The following is a 22,047-nucleotide window of genomic DNA, read 5'->3' as shown; positions in this document are numbered from 1 at the left end:
TTTTTAAATATTATTTTCAGTACTTTTACCTCTTACATCAATCAAACTAATGTCACATTTTCGTTTGCAGGTTTATAAAATAACACTAGCTTACAGCATTTTTAACTCGGTAAGCTGATGATCATTTTTGGTGTAGAATCATGCCCTGAGTTCGAAAACGTAAAGGAAAAAAAATACAGTAGAGCGGAAATTTTTTCGACTATCCAATCCATACAAAGTTGATGATTTGAAATCGATTTTTTTTTCTATTTTAAGCAAAGTCGCTTACTTCACACATCTCATTCTCCGTAATCAATGCTCCGAGTGAGCTGAATTTTTTTCTGTGACTTGCCTGCATATGAAATGTCAAATAAACGTTGAGAAAGAATTTTTAGATTTTTTTTTTCTTATTGAAAAAAATACATTTCTTCATATATTTTTGGAAATTTTGCTAAAATTTAAGGAGATTGTCCCAAAAACTCGCCAATATCTTGAATTTCATCAATCTAAAGCAAAACATGCATGCAGATGATAGAATGGTATTGTATTCAGCTTTTAATTTATGGGAAAATATTTGAAATTGGCTGAACAAAACGCAAGGTATTTGATTTTTTTTTTTTTGTAAATTCCATATTTAAAAAAAATGTAAAACTCGATATAGAGCCAAAACTCAAAAACTGCTCTACTTAAAATTTTTTGAAGCACGGTTTCGAAATCAGCGCTAAATTGTGCTCTAAAAATTTTGGTCGTTGGCAGAAGTTCATGACTTTCGTTTTATTTTGTAAACTAGTGTAATATATGACGAGGTACCCAAGCAACACGACTTGTTCCAAAGACTTAGTTTAATTTATTCACTGTCCGTATTATAGACGATAGAACACAAACGCTTCTTCTTTAAAACCTAAAAAGCGCAGATTCTGAATCGTTATGCAACTTGAATGAGAGGGAATGATAAAAAAAGAAAAAAAAAGATTGTCCAGACTCGGACCATGGACTCCAGGAGTATTAATCACTCACCTTACATACTACACCAGTAGCTATGTGAGAGAATTTCTGCTCAACACACCATAAGTAAAAGCTACTGAAGCTACGTGTTACTTCATTGCACCTTCTTTGTCACAATAAGTTAGAGAACTGTCCAAATGAAAAGACGCGCAAGTTTTTCGCTACGCATTTGGAACATAATCTGAACAAACAAACCAAAATAAGATATTGCATGACTGTAACATAGCACATTTAATGAAAGCTGACTGTTTTATCACTTGTGAGGACACACGTAAAAACAAGAGGTGTTTGGTGATTTCTATGAAACAAAGCCGAAACTTTACGAAATTCGGAGTTTTAATGCAACTCAATCAACAAGATGGAAGTTGCGTGCGCTTTCAGTGCAATTTATTTAGACCAAAGCATAGAAAGCCACATTTTGTATGATGTTGCAGGTGCTGCTTGGGTAATATTTAACTCGCATATAATAAAATGCATCTCATTCCAACACAACTTTAATTTGATGGACAAGTCGTCATTTGTTTTTAACGAATTGGATTTCATATAAACCAATCTTCCAGAAATAAACTCCCCTGTTTTCAGTCATCCAATGGTAATAATAGGTTTCGCACACCATTTCGAGTCTACCGTCGTTCCTAACCCAGTGCCAATTCAAATAATTTGCCCGAAAATAGGTGAACCAAATCCGAGGGGTCCAGAACCTAAATCAAAGCCCGCACGACTACCACATGTCATCACACGGCGGAAAAGCCATTGAAACAATTCCGAACCTAACACCATTGATCGACAAAACGATGACAAACCGGTGTGCTTGTTTTCCACCAAAAAAACCATCGCGATTTTCCCTCACATGCGTTTCCGGATTTAGCACGGGGAAGTCCTCGTCAGAGGGGGTGAAATCATTAGCCTTCGATACGTCGTCATCAACCGAGGAGCCATCCAACCCAACTCGACGTGTAGGTACGTAGTCCACCATCTCCCACAAATCGAATTCGGAACCGATATAACAGGAACCGTGGAACCACCAAAACAGCTGCTGCTGACAGTGAAAAGGTGTTCGAATGTGGTGTGTAGCCACAGTATCAGAATGTCCTCGCTACTGCCCATCCACGTTTCCGTCCCTCATACGCGACTATCGCAAACGTCGATGGAAAATTCAAGCCAGACTTCTCCCATATTTGAACGACACGCTCTTGGTTGACGGCAGATGGGGCGGAGGAGGTTGTGGTGGTCGGATGGCTTCCTGTTTGATTTGGTCGCTATTTTTTCGCGACTGTTGACAACCTGGAATCGAACAATACGTAGGTATCGCCGAAACCTAATTCACCAGAAATCCAAATAAGAGAGAACATAGAGGTACACATGTCCCCACATGTCGTCGCTGCCATCCACCGGCGTTGAAATGCCTTCAGCGTACACTTCCTATCTTCTGATTTATGCGGTCGGTGGCGTGAAGAGATCACATTTTTTGCAGTTGAAATTTTATATTTTCACTGGAGGGGGAGAGGATGTCGAAGCGGGAGGAAGCGATTTGATTCGCATTTATTTTTCTGTCAAATTGAACTTTCGGAAAATGTGTTTACATATGATACTGTTTGTGATCGACCGGTCGGGCTGATTGGGTGTCACACAAGAACTGAACGGAAGCGTGAACACGACTTGCGTGATTTTCATAAATTTTGAGAACAGATTGAGGGAAGCGTAGTTGAAGGGTTTCTGATTCAATTCTGTGATTAACATACCATATGATTTGATTGAAGTCAATGACCTCTGGCAAATAAATAATAAAGTCTCCGTTACCGTCAATCGTTACACAACTGAGAGTGTTTGACTAAAACCTGCTTTAGTAATCGTTCATATACTTGGTGGACAAAACACATTGGTTTTGACCTTATCTTCTGCCATCTAATTTGTTTATTTTTTTTTCACTTTTTGTCCCACCACTCTTTGGCAGGTCGAGGGAGGGATAAAAATAATAAAGCATTTAAAATAAAAAATATTTAAAACTCATCGGATTTGTTAAAGATAGGGTCTGGGACCATTTGGGCTGGAGCACCTATTTTGGGCACTTGTTATTATAACTCAGGGGGTATCCATTAAGTACGTCACGGTCCTAGGGAGGAGGGAGGTTTGTGAAAGTGTGACGAGCAATGTATTAGGTATAGGAAAACCCGTACGAAGGGGGGAGGGGGGTCGAAAATTCCCAATTTTAGCGTGACGTACTTAATGGATGCTCCCTCAGTCATTTTTTAACCGATTGTCTTGATCTTTGAGACACGATCAGATACGCAGAGTATCTATCCATGTTCAAAATTTCAAGCCAATCGGTATGAAATTGACTGAGTTATAGCAGCAAGTGTCCAAAATAGGTGGTCCTGCCCATATGGTCCAAGACCCTATTTGAACAAGACCCGATATTTTGATAAATATTTTTTATCTGCCCCCTCAAAATCCAAAACGGTGAGTCGATAAGGAGAGCGTCCAACATAGCTCTGGTCCTCACAAGTTCCTACCCCATGTTTCCACGGGTCAAGCGATGACAAAGACCGCCAGCTAAGAGTTGTGTGCTTAGTTGGTAGTGCAGCCTGGGCACTGTCATCCATCTGACTTCAGCTAGATTGAGGAGGTACGATCCGAGTGTCTGTTCACCAAGGAGGTGCGGCTCAAACAGCGTCTGTTCTGGCATCCAGCGGCTGAGTAAGAAACGCTGCACCACGCCCAGCTAGATCCAAGGTGGTAGCCCCATCAGCGTGGTCGTCCCAGTGTTGGTTGGGACGTTAAACAGAACTGGCACGATGGCCCTCCGGCGAGACAGGAGTGTTGGCGTAGGCCCAATAAGCCACCCGTAAAAATCCCCATTGCGAATAACATAGGAGAAAATACGTCTCGATACAATCGGCAAAGACCCACGCGACGAAATAAGGACTACGATTGGAAACTTGGAACATGGAATTGCAAGTCACTAGGTTTCGCAGGATGTGACAGGATAATCTACGACGAACTACATCCCCGCAACTTCGACATCGTGGCGTTGCAGGAACTTTGTTGGACTGGACAGAAAGTGTGGAAAAGCGGGCATCGAGCGGCTACCTTCTACCAAAGCTGTGGCACCACCAATGAACTGGGAACAGGATTTATAGTGCTGGGCAAGATGCGACAACATGTGATCGAGTGGCAGCCGATCAACGCAAGGATGTGCATGTTGAGAGTTAAGGGCCGTTTCTTCAACTACAGCATCATCAACGTCCACTGCCCACACGAAGGGAGACCCGATGACGAGAAAGAAGCGTTCTACGCGCAGTTAGAGCAAACATACGATGGTTGCTCGCCACGTGACGTGAAAATCGATGTCGGCGACAGGTAGCGAGGTAGGAAGGGAGGAAATGTACAGACCGGTCATCGGGCGAAAAAGCCTGCACGTCGTATCGAATGATAACGGCCAGCGATGCGTAAACTTTGCAGCCTCCCGTGGTATGGTAGTCCGAAGCACCTTCATCCCCCGCAAAGATATCCACGAAGCTACCTGGAGAGCATCCGTTTAAATCGACCACGTTCTAACCGATGGTAAATTCTTCTCGGATATAATCGATGTCCGCACATACCGCAGTGCGAATATAGATTCGGATCACTACTTAGTCGCTGTATGCATGCGCTCAAAACTTTCGACGGTTATTACTACGCGTCGAAGTCGCATGCCACCGCTAAACATCGAGGAGCTGCGTAACGTAGAAGTGGCTCAGGTTTACGCGCAGCAGCTAGCAGTGGCCCTACCAACGGAAAAAGCAGCTTGGTGCAGCTACACTGTCTTCAAGTGTGGTACGATAGCGAATGTGAACAGTTAAAAAACGAGAAGAATGCAGCATCACCGTACGAGAGGCACGATATACACAGGCACAGAACAAGCAGAATTCAGTCTTCCGGATAAAGAAGCGCCAGCAGGAAGAACGAGATCGCGAAGCAATGGAAGAGCCGTAGCGCGCTAAGGACACACGAAAGTTCTACGAGAAGCTGATCCGCTCGCGCAGAGCCTTCGTGCCACAAGCCGACATGTGCCGAGATAATCACAGGAATATTCTCACGAGTGAGCGTGAGGGTGTCGAGAGGTGGCGGCAGCATTACGATGAGCACCTCAATGGCGACGTTGCAAGTACCGAAGGTGGCGTGGTAACAGATCTAGGAGTATGTGTACAGGACGGAAGACTTCCAGCCCCTAACCTCCAAGAGATTGAGGAGGAGGTTGGCCGGTTGAAAAACAACAAAGCCGCTGGAGCAGATCAACTACCAAGCAAGCTTCTAAAATACGGTGGAGAAGCACTGGTAAGAGCACTACACTGGGTCATTACCAAGATTTGGGAGGAGGAAGTATTACCGGAGGAATTGATGGAAGGTATCGTGTGTCCCATCTACAAAAAGAGCTACAAGTTGGATTGCGAGAACTACCGCGGGATCACACTACTAAGCGCTGCCTACAAGATACTCTCTCAAATTTTATGCCGCCGTCTATCACCGATTGCAAGAGAGTTCGTTAGGAAATATCAGGTTGGATTTATGGGTGAACGCGCTACAACGGACCAGATGTTCGCCATCCGCCAGGTGTTACAGAAATGCCACGAATACAACGTGCCCACACATCACTTCTCGCGCTTAGTATCATGCGGGCGTTTCTACAATGATCGATTTCTCTTCATCGATTTTCTCTTTGATTAATAACTTGGCCGGCAAATTATGTTCAGTTGTTTTTGTTGTTTTAAAAGCTAGACCTAGTTGTCCTTTACCGAAACACACCGAGAGATTATCCGAATATCAGTCGTATTTCCCGGAATAATCCGAAGAGAAAATCGATGAAGAGAAATCGATCATTGTAAATACGCCTGTGCCTAAACGCGAGACTTGTTCATCGATTTCAAATCGGCGTTTGATAGAATCGATCGAGAACAGCTATGGCAGATTATGCACGAATACGAATTCCCGGATTAACTAATACGATTGATCAAGGCGATGATGGATCGAGTGATGTGCGTAGTTCGAGTATCAGGGACACTCTCGAGTCCCTTCGAATCTCGCAGAGGGTTATGGCAAGGTGATGGTCTTTCGTGCTTGCTGTTAAACATTGCTAAAGAAGGTGTAATTAGGTGAGCGGGGATAAACACGAGTGGAACGATTTTCACGAAGTCCGTTCAGTTGCCTGGTTTCGCTGATGATTTTATAGCTCGTAAATTTGAGATGATGGCGGAAACGTACATCCGACTAAAGAGTGAAGCCAGGCGAATCGGATTAGTCATTAATGTGTCGAAGACAAAGAACAGGATGGCAAAGGGCTCCAGGGAGGAATCACCGCGCCCGCCACCCCGAATTTATATCGACGGTGATGAATTCGAGGCGGTTGAAGAATTCGTGTACTTGGGCTCACTGGTGACCGCCGACAACGACACCAGCAGAGAAATTCAGTGGCGCATTGTGGCAGGAAATCGTGCTTACTTTGGACTCCGCAGAACTCCACGATCGAATAAAGTATGCCCATGTGACGTGTGAACTATCTACAAACGCTGAAGACTGGTAGTCCTCTATGGACACGAAATATGGACCCTACGTACAGAGGATCAACGCGCCCTTGGAGTTTTCGAACAGAAGGTGTTGCGTACTATCTACAGCGGAATGCAGATGGAAGACAGGATTTGGAGGGGGAAGGCGTATGAACCACGCACTGCGTCAGCTGCTGAGAGAACCAGCCATCGTCCATAACGCGAAAATCTGGAAGCTACGGTGGATGGGTCACGTCAGCAGGATGTCGGATAGCAACCCGACTAAAATGGTTCTCGAAAGTCATCCGACCGGTGCGCAGCGATCTAGGTGGGTCGATCAAGTGGAGGACGATTTGCGGGCCCTTCACAGAGTGCGGAACTAGAGACATACAACCCTGGACCGAGTAGAATGAAGACAACGCCTACGCACAGCAAAGGACTCTCAGGCCTTAGTCTGACCGGTAAGGTCAGACACAAAGCAAACAAATTGGCTGAATTTTTGTTTTAATCGTACCCCGGTTCGCCACATTACACCTTCGATATCGTTGCTGAACAACAGGCGTCGTAGCCCCCAGCGAGGTTCGAGTGTACTGGACAGTTCGTTCGATTCCCTTACCTAGTGAATTCCGAAGGTCAACTACTTCACCACCGGGATCACAATGTGTGACACATTCACATCCATAAAGTACGATATTCTTGCATGTAAACCATTCCAAGCAAGAAACCAGGAAAAAAAATATAGAGCCCACCCAAATTTGCAATGCAAAAAAGGATTCGCTCGGATCGATTTTGCACACCGAAAACCACCCAACCACACAGTGAAAAGACACACATTTGGCCTCGCTGGTGCCGCCACCACCGTTAGGTGGCACTAGCGGGACGTTGAGCCCACGAGCTAAAAAGAGAGCGAATACACCGAGCCCCAGCAACCAGCTCCACCGCCGAGAAGAGGTCGAATCGTGTTTCTCTTCCTACGCCCAACCAAGCCAGCCCAGGCCAGCTAGTCTAGTAGGTAGATGTAGATACACTACTAGCAGCCCGAGGACCCACACACTAAGGGGAAAAAGTATGTCACTCGTCCTGGCACTGACTGGCTTCGTTTTCTTTGTATTCTTCTTCGTCGTGGTCGTCGTCGTCATCATCATCATCAGTGGGGTCGTCTTCCGCCTTTTTTCCCACCCACTTTCCACACGAAAAACACGACACCGAGAGAGCTGACGACGACGACGACGCGCCTCTCCTTCCGTATTCGGGGGACTCCGCAAGCTGGTGCGGTGGTCGCTCGTTCCGAATTGAGGGTGGTGATCTTCAGGAAATTCCAACAGCAAACAGACATGGAACCTGTTGTGGTCGGTCGGTTGAATATGATGGGGGGATCGAACGAGCGGCAGGGAAAAAAAGACACTTGAGAGTGCTGTCGACATCCTGTGCCCAGTATAAGAATGGAAACGACGATTAAATTTACGAAGCGAACACAGGAAGTGGCCTAAAAGTCGTTGTCCGAACAAACAATATTAAATCACTTCCACTCTCACTTGGTCGCCCAAATGGATGGATATTGCACTTTTTTTGTTTTCTTCTCTACCTATAACTAAGAAAACCATAACTGGTTGACAATAAGTTCACTAGTAAGGTAAGGTAATACTAAGTGAAGTTTAAAGATGAATTTTGTACTCATTCAATGGTTTCAATATCCAATATTCGGGCGTGAAATCTCGGCTATACGTTCTTTTACACTTGTGCATGTTTTTATTATCGTATAAATTGGTCCGAAGGGTCTCAGATTTTCATGAAACTTTATCCACAGGCAGAGCTAATGGATAGATGAACAAAAAAAAATGAGAAAAACTCGGGGTCGCCTATTTTTCCGGAAAACTCAGGTGGAAATTTTTTGTTTTACCCTAACACTACTTAATTTGAAAAATTATAACTCAAGAACGAAGCATCAATGAAACAAAGTTTTTTTTTTCAGAAAATGAAAGAAAATGTTCTCAGGAATCTAAAAAAAATGAACTGGAAAAAGTTTCCCACAAATTTTTCCACAGTTGAGAAAAATCGTAAAGAAAAGCCGGAAAAACTATGCCCGAACTCGCGAAAAATTTTCAATAAAATATTTTTATAAACTTGGATCGCTGAAATTTTTGGAATGTACTTTTTTTTCGTTACTGAGTTATGGCCAAATTTGTGAAAATAACCATGTACGCATATATTATAAGGTTATTTTTCACAAAATTTGCCATAACTCAGGAACGAAAATTAAGTGCAATCCAAAAATTTCAACGATCAAAGCTTATAAAATAACCTTCTCAAAAATATTTTTTTGAAAATTTTTCACGAGTTCGAGCATAGTTTTTCCGGCTTTTCTTTATCAATTTTCTCAACGGTGGAAAATTTTGTGGAAAACTTTTTTCACTTCATATTTTTTTTTTGGTTTCCTGAGAAAATTTGCTTTCATTTTCATTAAAAACTTTGTTTCTACGATGCTTCGTTCTTGAGTTATGATTTTTCTAAGAAAAGGCTTTTATGGCACATTTTGGCATTTTTCAACAAAAATGGCCATAACTGGAACCGGAAAATTTTGTGGAAAACTTTTTCCAGTTCAAATTTTTTTTTTTAATTTCTGAGAAAATTTGCTTTCAGTTTCTAAAAAAACTTTGTTTCTACGGTGAATGGAGCCCCCACGGTGAATGGCGCCTTGACGGTATCTCGAAGGATTTCTAAAGGAGTACCATCGAAGATTTCTTCAAAAGATTTCAATAGATTTTTTTCACAGAGATTCGTTGATTCTCATAGAGATTTATTTCTCTAAGGGTTCACTTTTGAAATTCAGGAACTTTTTCAGTAATAAATCGTTATATTCAGGGATTCGTTCAGGCACTTATTTAGAAATACTGTTATGGCAACACTGACTATGGAGCCCAAATCATGGATGAGAATCGGCGTGAGTGACGAAATGTCAATCGTCTGTGACAGGATTGTCATCGAGACAGATCGACGGTGAAACAAATTACCAACGTGCTCGATGCCGCATGGGAAATTAATTCGTGAATTATCGGTGCATTAATATCGCAATTACGTTCGTGTTATGGTAGTTCGAGAGTTTAGTGCGTGAAATAACCGATAGACGTTTGGGTATGATGCTAGGGTTTTTGATTTTCAGCGATTAAAATGAATTTGATTTCTTAGGCTATAAAAGGTTAGGAGATACTTCCTCAATTTGCTACCCAGAACCGGTCGAACGGATAACCGTTGTCCGATTCCGTTGTCAAGAGGTAAAAATCACGGTTAAATTATAAGAACCTAAAAATGAAATATTACAATCAACAATTATAATTATAGCATTCGGGGCTTAATTGGGGCTCGCCATTGAAGGCAAATGAGAAGACTGCATGGAACGGTAGAAGACCATGTAAGAAAATTAAATTTGTTATTTCCTATAGAATTTATTACTAAAACCTAAATATATTTTAGCTTTGAGCTGCTGTTGAGTAACTCCACTGCTACATAGATTCTCACCAATCCGAACAAATACCTTTGGAGATTGCTTAGGTATATTTGTGGAGCAGACCTGGTGTGGTGGTTAGAACACAAGACTATCATGCGAGGACCTGGGACTTCCGACATACTCACTAAAAGGTGGGTTCTTCCTTCGGAAGGGAAGTAAAGCGTGGGTCCCGAGATGAACTATTCGTGCATCTATTCCTGGGCATCCCTGAGAAATATATTGAAGGATATCTACAAGATTTTCACCAGTGCCTTTGTCTACAATATCTGCGGAGGTTTTGGCTGGCATTATTAATCCTCGAGCAGTCGCGGCTTTGCCTACGTGCAACGACGCCACGCTCACGCGGTGTACCAAAAGGGTGCATTTTTCATGGTGCGTGTACTCAGTGCACGATGCGACCGCACCCAGGTTAAGAGATTCCTTCAGAAACTCTTCTACAGATTTCCAGGAATTTTCCAAGCATTTAAGCTTGAAAATAAGTTCAGAGTTCCTCCAGAAGTGTCTCATGGTTTTTTTCTTCAACGAATTAAGGAAATATCTCAGGGAGTTTCTTCTAGAATTTGCCAAACATTCTTCAAAAAATAACAAAATTTTGCACAGTTGTTTTGGACGCTAAAAGGAATCGAAAAAGCTTTGTTCCGAAAAATTGACTTTGTTGACCCAGTCTAATGTCTATAGAAATATCAGGAAGTATTCTAGGAGAGCTTTGGCGGAATTCCCAGAAAAGTTTATCGAGTAATTATTATAATTGGAATGGAAGATTTTCTAAAAGTACACTCCCGATCAAAAGTTTGGGGTCACCCCCTCAAAAACATGTCATTTTTTAGTCCCATATCTCCGCCAATTTGCGTCCGATTTCAAAACCCTAGGTTTCATTCAAAAGATAATAAGTCAAAGAAACTTTGAACATGATTTAAAAGAATTTTTTTCAAAAGATTTTGTATGTAAACTTAACCCAAAGTTGTCAAATTTTCCAAAAAATGAATATAAACTTACGGCAGTGTCGCTGGAAATTGGGTCGGCCAAATTTTAAGATATGAGTGGTCATATAACCCATTTTTTATTAGCTTTCAACTGCTTTTTACAGAACTTAGCTAAAAAATCTAGAAAAAAAAGTTATAAGTAAGTTAACTCCTCATGTCATCGACCAAAAGTTTGGGGTCACCCCTCAATATCATGTATCAGCCAAAAGTTTGAGGTCACTTTAGTAAAACATGGAAAAGTGATTTGATGATATCTTCGTCATCTATAGTTCAATTTCAATTCTTTTTGGCGCATATCAAAGATAATTAATTAAATTTACGTTTGATGGATTTAACTCAACGTAATTAACGATTTTTGTTTATAAAAATGTTATGTAAAATGAACACATTTCAAAAAATGAGGCAATTTTACGTTAAGTTTTAGTATGTAAATTTCAACAAATATGTTTGGTTCAATGTCTATGCAGTGAGTATCATTCATTATGTTTCAAATGAGCCAAGAAGAATTAAAATTAAAGCTAATAGAAAATGGGTTTTATTACCGCTCGCATCTGAAAATTTGGTCGACCCAATTTCCAGCGACACTGTCGTAAGTTTATATGCATATATTCATTTTTTAGAAAATTTGGCAACTTTGGGTTAAGTTTACATACAAAATCTTTTGAAAAAATTTCTTTTAAATCATGTTGAAAGTTTCTTTGACTTATTATTGCTGTGTGCATTCGAAATGCAAATATCAAATGCGGGAACACCAAATGCGGTAAGATTTTCTAACAAGTAACCCGATGTCAGTGGGAGCTTTTGAATCCTAGGTTTGGACCATGGTTGCTAAGTTGCTTTTGGTAACATTGTGTTACCGCGTTTGGAGCGCATTTGGGCACCGTTTGCATCTTGAACGCACACAGCAATATCTTTTGAATGAGACCTAGGGTTTTGAAATCGGACGCAAATTGGCGAAGATATGGGCCTCAAAAAATTTCATGTTTTTGAGGGGGTGACCCCAAACTTTTGATCGGGAGTGTACTTCTGAAACTATTTGTGAACATATTCCTGAAGAAAATTCTAGTAGGAATACTTGGAGAAACGCCTGGATAAGCTTCTTTAAAGATATTTCGAAAGCAACTCCTATAGAGATTCCCAGGAAACATTTCAGAATCCATTCATTAAGGAATCCAGGAGAAATACTTAGAGGTACCCTTTAAAGAAAATGCCTAAGATTTTTTTTTATAAACCATATGGAGGAATATCTGGCGGAAGTCCTGAAGGAATTTCTGTATAAACTCCTGCAGGATTATGTGGATGAATCCCTGTAGACATTCCTAGTCATATTCTGGCAGAAAATTTTAATGGAATCCTTAGAGCAATTCCTAAACAAATCTCTGGAGGAGTTTTTGGAAAAATCTCTGGAAATGTTTTTAAGAAACCATAAGTCGAAAACCAACAAATGAAATTTACGAAGAAATGATCTTTCGAGAAATGTTGATGTAATCCTTGTAAAAAATCTGTAGGAATCCCTGCAAAAAATTACCGAAAGGTTTTCTAAACAAATTCCTAGAAGAAGGAACCCATGGCAATCTAGATAAAAGATTTTTTGGATACATTTCTTGAGAAATTCGTATGGGAATTTCTGAAGTAATCCTTCTAAAGGAATTCATGGAAGCAGCAATTCATAAAAGGTTTCCCAATGGAATCCTTGAATTTGATTATGAGGAAATTTCATGCAAAAATTCCGAAGGAATCTCTAGGGAAATTTCTAAGGGAATCCCATGAAGAATTTCTGAAGGAAACTTTGGCGAAATCATCGAAGGAGTCTTTAGAAAACTTTCTGAAGAAATCTGTGGGAAAGTTTCTGGAAGAACTCTAAACAATTGTTTTTTTTTTTCAAGGAATCAAGCGTTTCTGAAGTAATCTATGAATGATTTCCTGAGTAAAAAAATCCGTAAGGAGCTTTCGTAGAATTTATGGGGCTGAGGAAACCCATTGAGCTTTTCTAGAGTAATTTTAAGAAATGTTTCTGGAGGTTCCTTCTTCTTCTTCTTTCTGGCTCGACGTTCCAGCTGGAACTTGGTCTGCCGCACTTCAACTTAGTGTTCTTTGAGCACTTCCACAGTTATTAATTAAAGGGCTTTCTTTGCCTGCCGTTGCATGAATTTGTATATTGTGAGGCAAGTACAATGATACACTATGCCCAGGGCAGTCGAGAAAAGTTCCCGACCGGAACGGGAATCGAACTCGCCGTCTCCGGATTGGCGATCCAAAGCCTTACCACTAGACTAACTGGAGACCCGTAGAGTTTCCTGTAGAGTTAATTTTGATGGAAATTCTAGAGCGATTATATTAGCTGAAGAAACCAATAGTAGACGATTTTGAAGAAATTTCAAAAATAATCTGTGGAGAACTTTCAAAAGTTTTTAAATTTATTTCCGGTACGATCTCTAGAAACTCTTTGGAGAAAATTCTTACGGAAACGGTGAGTGTTATTAACCTTCCTAATGCGTCACGTTGGGAACATCTCGCTGACGAAGTGTACGGTTTGGGTCAAAAATGGTCCTCAATGCATAAGGAGGGTTGATGAATCCCTGGAAGAACTCTTGAAAGAATTCTCATAGAAACAATCGTGGGCGTTCCTAGATGAGTCATCGCTTAAATTATCTAGAAATTTTTCTAAAGCACACGCTTTGGAAATGCTGGAGGGTTTTTTTAAGCAATCCGTGTAAGAATGTCTGACGATATTCACGAATTGATTTCCTAATGCATCATTTGATAATTTTTTGGAAATACTTTCATAAATTTGCTATAGTAATCCGTGAAGGATTTCTCAATTAATGGTTTAATTTCTGGATACATTACTGCAAGATTTTCTAAAATAACTTATTGTGAAATTTCGCAGGAATCTAGGGAAATATCTTAACTATTTCCTGCAAGAAACTGCATTAAACTCTAGAGAAAATAGCCGTATGAATTTTTGATAACTTTTTGAAAAAGTTCGGAGAAAATCATGAAAAATCCTTAAGAGATCATACTGGGATGGAGTTTTTTTTATCTCAATAGTCAATTACTCAGTGAGTAACTTGGAGCAGGGATGCCAGATGATTGATTGAAAAAAAAATGTATAACACATTTCAAAAATCTGTATGCCAAACAAAATTTGGGTGAAAGATCTGTATCCTATACGAAAATAAAATAGCCACTCTAGCTCTGTATATCCCTTTCGTAACGAATTAGCAAAAATGTGTCACAGACAAAGAGACTTAACACCTTGAACGATTATCATGGAAATCTATCGCCCAGTTCACACTACCATCACCTGGTGGAAAAGTTGCACGAATCACTGTGTTGTGCAATATCGTCAACAAAAAGCGCTAGTGTGAAACGTCAGACGCATAGAAAAACGATGCGCGCGCCTCTGGTTGCGAAAGCCACAACTATGAAAATTTGAAATGATCGTTAAAAGCGTCGTCGATGGAAATTTCGCAAGTGCTACGTCTGTTTGTCTGTGATTGTGTTGTTAAGCGGTAACAGTTTTGCATATTTTTTCATCTGTTTATATTTTGTTTTATGTGATGTAAACTGTTTCAATAATTCAGCCATTACTTATACTTGTTTGTGAGTAAACAAACTTTTGTTTACATTGCCTGTGAAATTTACCACAACAAAGTAAACAAAAAGTGGGCAAAAACCGTAAAACATGAAAAAGTTTTATCTGTCGCATATTGTTTATTTCCGATTTATCTAGGTTGTCAAAGCTAGAAAACGAAAGATAAAGAATAGTTCTTTCAAATGAGGAAAAATAAATGTTGCTTTTTTGGAAAATCTAAGAGTTCTGGAGAGCCAAAGTTGAGCAATTTGTATGGAAATTTCACTTTTGCGCTCCGTCCCGAAAGGGATATATAACATCCCTGACTTGGAGTAACCTCGATGGAACCACTGCATTAGGTTGAAATATTTAAATATTTAATTTGCTTTATTTCCACTCAACCCCCCCAAATATTTAAGGTGCGAAAAAACTTGGCTGCACCAGACTATATTTTCAATAAATAAAAAAAAATCTATTAATCTCTCGTTCTAGTTCCCAAACGTGGTGCCTGATATGGAAAATAAAATGCGCATTTGTAGGGTTTGTATTCGTTACATTGGCGCCCAACGTGGGGCCAATACGCAAAAGAAAATGCTGTAATTGTAAGGTTCCAATGTTTTCGTTAAATTGGCGCCCAACGTGCGGCGTTGTGCATTTACAAGGTTCCAATGTATTATTTGTTGCATTGTTTTTTTTTTTATTTTTTATCACCACATTTACATCATCCCATCTGTCCCTTTATCCTTTTATGCCAAATGAGATTTTGAATCGGCCTTTTCTACCGTTGAACTTCTCTGTAAATTCAGCAAAAAGCTTGAATAAAAGAACTTGTATGCTAGGTCTTTTTCAAAATCCTTAAAACACCTAAACAATATTTTCTGGAGTACTTTTTAAGAAGGGTTATTTTTTTTTGCTTTGTTGTAAGTGCATACTTATTTATTTCTTAAAGTGTATGAAAGCTTTATTATCAGAATAGTCTATAATTTATGTATCATTAATATCTTAATTTTATTTGTTTACAACCCGTGTCGGGGCGTTACCCGGAGGAATTCATTCTCAATTGTTTCACAGTACTTATTTTGGGGATTTCATTTTTTTTTTTCCAAGATTACAGGATTATCTCAGCAGCTAAATATTAGCACAAGAGATTTTCCGTCGTATTACAAATATTTTATTTTTAGAAATTAAAATAAAAGCAAAAAAAAACATGAAAACGTAACAGTTTTGAATATATTTTTTTAAAAGTGTACAATCTTTTTGCAAGATTTTTTTTGTAATTTGAACTTTATTCTGCAGACAGATGTATGATAATTTACAGCAGGATTTTATAAACAGTTCATGAGATAATTTCCTAAAAAACGAGAGTTTTTGAAGTAATTCTTGAAAAAGGGCACTTTCCGAAAAATGAAGATGAATAATTCATTTGCATTTCATAGGATACATTGCAAGTAAAAATGTAAGAAACAATATTTAAGAATATAAATGTTGGTAATTCCGGTAATTTGTTAAAAATAAATAATAATGGAAGAAAGATTTTCTACAATGTAAGATCTGACGAGTTTTAGGAAAAGCAGTTCCGATCACTCTATAATTTTCCTATTTAGGTTTTTTTGAGACATGTTGCACACTCAGCACACTTGCATGAGCATGAGCATAGATGACCGCACAATTCGTAGTTGCTACTCCGTGATTGACCAGAGCAATCGAAATTGCACAAGGAACCAATGAATAGGGCTTGGGACTAGCTTACTATTCTCAATGTACACAGGTCGAGAGCTCTCAACTTTAATAAGGTCAATAACGGCGCCGGCCACGTCCTTACGGTCATCGAGGATGGAAGGGAATGTTAGTAAGACAAACGTTGTTAAAAAGACCGCGAATCGCTGCATCTCCACGTTTGTCTCAGGAAGGAATTTTTTGTTAGTAGGGAAAGGTGCATTGTCAGTCCGGGAGTCACCTATGGTTGGTGATATGATTTGACAATGGATCAATATACACAAACCGCCGTTAACAACCGACCACTTTTCGACGCAAGAACTAGCCAAAAAGAAAATTCTATCGCGCGTCTCCACTCCACTAGGGAGCAGAAACCTTTAGTCTATTCCACACAGAAATACACTGAACGCGACTCACTTGTCGGCGCCCGGATTTTTTCTCGACCGGCGAACCCGAACTAACATTTTTCACTCTTTTGTGTAAATGCAAAAAATGAAAGAAAATATTTATTATCAACTAAAAGTGTATTGGAAACTAGCGCCGAAGGGAAGCGAAAAATTCGGAACCGACTCAACCACGGTGCGCGCACACTCGTCCCGTCGTCGGTGCCCCGCAGAGAAGAAAACAAAATCGCAAAAATCTAGCAAAGCGAGCGCGCGAAGCTTTGCTGCTGCCGAACTACCGCACACTACTGACTGCTTGGCGTCCCGTCGTCGGTGCCCCGCAGAGAAGAAAAACAAATCGCAAATATCTAGCAAAGCGAGCGCGCGAAGCACCTCTATAGATGGCGCTGTTTCTCAGTTCCGTTCTGCGGTCAAGAATAATGCAACGTTTGCAAATTTATTGAGTGATGTTTAACTGAATTTTGAATGCATTGAGATAGGTCATGCATGTCTTCACCGTTCCTACCATTACACTGTTGCAAAAATTACCAACATTATCACTTTAGTCCACTATTATTTCTTTTTTCGGCCAAACGGCCTTCGACCAAATAGTCTGGAGCCATTTCAATATACTGGGGGTGACCAAAATGTTTGGAATAGGCAACTTTTTTTCTCCCTCAAAAAAGTTTAACAAGCTGTTACTTTTCATAGAGTGCATAAACAATTCTGAAATTTTGACTGTTAATGCTCAAAATTTCATTCGTTTCGGTTCACTGGTTTCTGAGATACGACAGTTCAAAAAATAGTTGTCTAAAAGGAATTGTGTTTTACGAGAACGGTTCGAGCTTCGTGAAAGATAAATCAATCGAGCTCCAATTTGTAGCAATGATGCACATACAATAGGTTGACAAACAGTCGCAAAATTTGAAAAAAAAACTGATACACTCTATGTAAAATAACAGCTTGTTGACCTTATTCCTAAGCGAATAAAAAAAGTCGTCTAAATTTATGTTCATCAGATAATTAAAACCATATGTCTTCAATTATATGATTGCATTTCAAATGGGAACCCAAATATTTTTGAAACGCGTAGCATAACTAATGGACAGCCCCAAGCTGCAAAAAACCGTTTTGAAGATTTTGTTTTTATCGACGACGATGATAATAAGAACGAAACCATGTACTGAACTTCATGTAAAATGGGGCTTCAGCATATAAAAGTTATTTGCAAAAAAAAAAGAAAAAAAAAACTACTATATTCTAGAAGGTATCATTTATAATTTTATTTTGATGCCAAAACGGATGGTCAGATGTACATGACTAAATCAATTACCAATCATTTTGGATTTATAAGTATGATAACAAATCATTTTTTTTCTCGACGTAATCAATTTTTTTTAATTTTTTTTATCTGTGCATATTAACTTATAACTAGTTCTTCCCACATGAGTTATCATTGAATGTAAACGCAGACAAAACATGGAAACATTTTGTAACATAACAATTCGATTGGATGGACATAACAGTATGGCAAGCAGATGCAATCAAAACACATGACACCAAATATTACTCAAGCGTCTTCCCCACTCACAGCCTGGAAACAATTAAATTTACGACGCCAACACAGGAAATGGCCAAAAAGTCGTTGCTGCTTGGACAAACACCATTAAATCACTTCCACTCTCACTTACGACTCGTTTTTGCTTTTAATTACTCTAACGGCCAGCTGCCAGTTCCATTGTCAGTTGTTTTTTCTTTCTTTCCTTCCCGCCAGAGTCACTTCCGGCTGTTAATTTTCTTTCAGTTAATTTTTATGAGCTATCACGGCCGTCCTTTTCTTATCTTGTGGGTCACTTTCACTTGGAGATATTTCGTTGTTGCTTTTTTTCGGTGAATTGTTTTTCCACCTTCTTTCACTTTTCTTCAGGTTTGAGAGCTACTTTATTTGATTGTGGTTTTTAATTTAATTTACCACCATCAGTCACATTTATTGGCTCTTATGGAGAAAGGGATCCCTGGCGCATTGTGGGATAGTCCCTCCTCAAGGTAAGTTCACTACTCTAACCCAGTAACGGAAACGAACGGTCTATCACTTCTCGTTTTAGATTAGCGGAATTGTCGACTGATAACAATCTGGGTTCCCCTTCATTAATTGCCTTGACTGGATCCTTTTAATTCTTGGAGACACGCACTGGGCATTAATTAGACGGGTTTCTCTTTGGGAAAAACGATTTCCCTACTGGTGGCGTTTTAGTGGCGTATAGTTGAGTGTTGACTGATTTCCTTCACTACACACTGAGACTGTGACACTTTACGACACCCAAATGGATGAAATTAATAATACCACTTTGAGACATCCACAGTACTACGATTTTTGTGCTTTTCGCCAAAGAAACAGATTTCCACGACTTGTTTCACATCGAGTTATTTACAGTCACACTTAGATTTACGGCTATAACGTCGAACCGGATGCTTCTCTCCCTTCAGAAACTTAAAACTTTTTCGAATTCACGATTTCACAAACGATTTACGTAAAAACACACGACGTCAACTATGCACGCACAGACAGAAAACCAAAAACATCCAGGGAGGGCGAAACAACACCGAAACACCGAAGGACGACTACGACAGCGACCACGACACCTAATGGACACACATTCTAAAACGGGCGGGGAGCGCTAGGAATACATCAATTCCCAGGCAAGGATGGCTCTGGCACCCTTGAACTCCTCCGAAAGGATCTCGCGCGTTAGGCGGAACACTTCCTTTCCCGGCAGAAGGACGAACGACACTGAACGAAATCCGTTCCCAACCGGGGGCCGTTTGGTATGACCAGCATGCAAGCAAGCAAGCGGAATCCCGAACCCGAATCCTGTCGGAATTCATCGAAAGGGACAACGCCATATCCAGAGCGCGCGATAGCACACCAGAAAAGGAAAACCGTTGGATCCGTAAGGATTTTCCCCTCTCGGTGGCAAGGATAACGCGAGGCGCGTGAGTGAGAGCACTGTTTCCGCGCGAGCTTTTCTCGTTCCATTCGGGAAAAAGGAGAAGGAAAATTGTTAACAATTTTCACGAGGCACGTGCGAGAGAGTCTGCTTTCGGGAGAGGAAAGTTGGCATGATAGCATTACGGAAGCACGTGAAGGTATTTTAGCAACAATTCGGATCGTTTGTTGTGGTTCTCTCATTCGTGCGATGCTGTTTTGCTTACCGGAGGAAACACGTGGGTGAGAGAGTTTTGGGTTTCGGTGGAAACATTGGAGAATCGATGATCAGAGAAAAGGCTGTGTGAATGTCGAATTATGAATCGAGTAAGAGAAAATGTTTTGCTTATCGAATTCGAGCTCTAAAGTGTGTGAGATTAGAGCAAGTTTGCATTTTGATGTCAACCTCAAGTGGCATTTCAAGCCAAGATTTACAACAAATTGTTTACTAAAGTTCACTTACCTTGAAAAACTCAAAACAATCTTAAGGACGTACCTGAAATTAAAAAAGTTATAATTAGGTTTTATCAGCTATTTTCTGTGAATCTAGAGCTACACAAAGTGAGAGGAAGTAATGAAAGTAACCGAAGAAATAAGGAATTTGACAAGTAGCGAGCAACGGTAGAAATTGAATAGAGTAATGATAACCTTCTATGCCTCAGTTCCCATTAAGGTGGTTCATGAAACTGTTTTACTTACTCGATTTGTAATCAGATTCTATGCCTTTTTACAAATCTAGCTACGAATCGAATAAACGGTGTAAAGTTAGAGCTGTTGAGGGAAATCGGTTGGAAAAGCCGGGAAACTATTTAAGAAGTTTGGAAAAATACTTATAAAAAAATTGAAGGTAATTACATAAGATATATTCTATGAAATTTTCAAGATGTGGTTTTTGTCCGTTCCTGAGTCATGACCAATTTTGTGCAAATTTATAATACATACGGTCGAAAATCCACAAAATTAGTTATAACTCAGAAACGGAGAAAAATCACATCTTAAAAAAAGAATATAGCTTATGTAATTCCAAAAATATTTTTATAGGAATTTTTCCGGACTCTTCTGACCGATTTTTCTCAACAGTGGAAAATTTTGAATAAAACAATTTTCATTTTGTATTTTTTTATTTTTGAATTGCTGGGATAATTTACTTACGATTTCACAAAAAATGTGTCTACGATGCTTCGTTTTTAATTTATGATTTTTCAAAGAAAACGGCTCATAGCACATCTGGACAATTTCTACAAAATTGGCCATAACTCAGGAACCGAGAAAACCCACATCTTGAAAATTTTACAGGATATAGCTTACAAAATTTCCTTTCAAAAATTTTTTTGGGAATTTTTCCGGACTATAGTTTTTCCGACTTTTCCAACCGATTTTTCTCAACAGTGGAAAACAATTTTTATTTTGTCTTTTTTCTTTGAATTGCTGAGAAAATTTGCTTATGATTCCACAAAAAAAAAGTGTCTGTGTTGCGATGCTTCGTTCTTGAGTTATATTTTTCAAAGTAGGTGCTGTCTGTGGAAAATGATTGTTTTCCACTGGAATTTTTCGGAAAATTAGGCGACCCTGACTTATTTTTCAATTTAGTTTTTGTTCATATAATTATGAACCCTACCTGTTAAAAAAATTTCATTAAATTCTGAGAACATACGTACCAAATTGTACGATTATAAAAAAAACCCGGCTTCATTTTGTTACATCATCTGGGCAGCTAAAATTGGTCATATTTTGTCCATGGCTACGAACAGTATTTTTTTTTTAATTTCTTTTTATTTGTGAATTTTAACTAAGGCTAATTTTTTACACTCTACTAACAGTATGCTAATGTGACTTTTCAACAATTCAGTAGGAATGTTTTTGCCAAAAATAATTAGACCAGCACTTTTCTATTTCACCACTAGGGTGGCCATTTTGAAAATAGGGTGGTCCAAAGAAACGACATTACTCATTTTTTTTATTTTCAAATCGTCATTACTTTCGAACCAATAGATCAATTTACAATCTTTTCTCACGAATGAAAAGATCATAAGTTCCTCCGGCGTTCCTCCTCCATTTCCCAACGTTTTTATTTATGGAATCCCTCCTTCAGTTTTGTACAAATTCCTCAAGATGTTCATTCTGGATTTCTTTCAAAAGCTTCTTTTCTGGAATAACATTTCTCCAGACATTCCTTCTGGGAATCACTGAAAAAGTATTTTTGAAGACATTCCAAAAAGGAACACATTGAGGAACCGTTATAGAAATCTCAGAATGATTTTCTGGGGGAATCACATCAATGATTCCTAGAGGATTCCTGATACCCAATCAGCACACATGTCACAAAGGCGTGTCGTGTTTTGTCATGTCACCCTGTGCTGTGTTTTGGTTGGACACGAGTCATTTTCAAGT

General features: G+C 39.5%; 1 protein-coding gene across 20 annotated transcripts in view; it reads right to left on the bottom strand.

The window, feature by feature from the left end:
• LOC109414816 (calmodulin-binding transcription activator 1) overlaps positions 1 to 22,047 on the bottom strand; it is a 634,609-nt gene that overhangs the window by 330,617 nt on the left and 281,945 nt on the right. Inside the window, exon 1 of one of the 20 annotated variants that reach the window (XM_062854082.1) lies at positions 18,362 to 20,067. The exons of the other annotated variants lie outside the window; for them this stretch is intronic. The gene's annotated coding sequence lies outside the window, so the exon portion shown is untranslated. Of the gene's footprint in view, positions 1 to 18,361; positions 20,068 to 22,047 lie in introns of those variants that run through there. 20 annotated transcript variants of the gene reach the window in all.

This window comes from Aedes albopictus, chromosome 2, assembly GCF_035046485.1.
Source record: "Aedes albopictus strain Foshan chromosome 2, AalbF5, whole genome shotgun sequence".
Classification (NCBI taxonomy): Eukaryota; Metazoa; Arthropoda; class Insecta; order Diptera; family Culicidae; genus Aedes; species Aedes albopictus.
The sequence above is the reverse complement of the archived record's forward strand: the minus strand, read 5'-3'. Positions and strand labels throughout refer to the sequence as shown.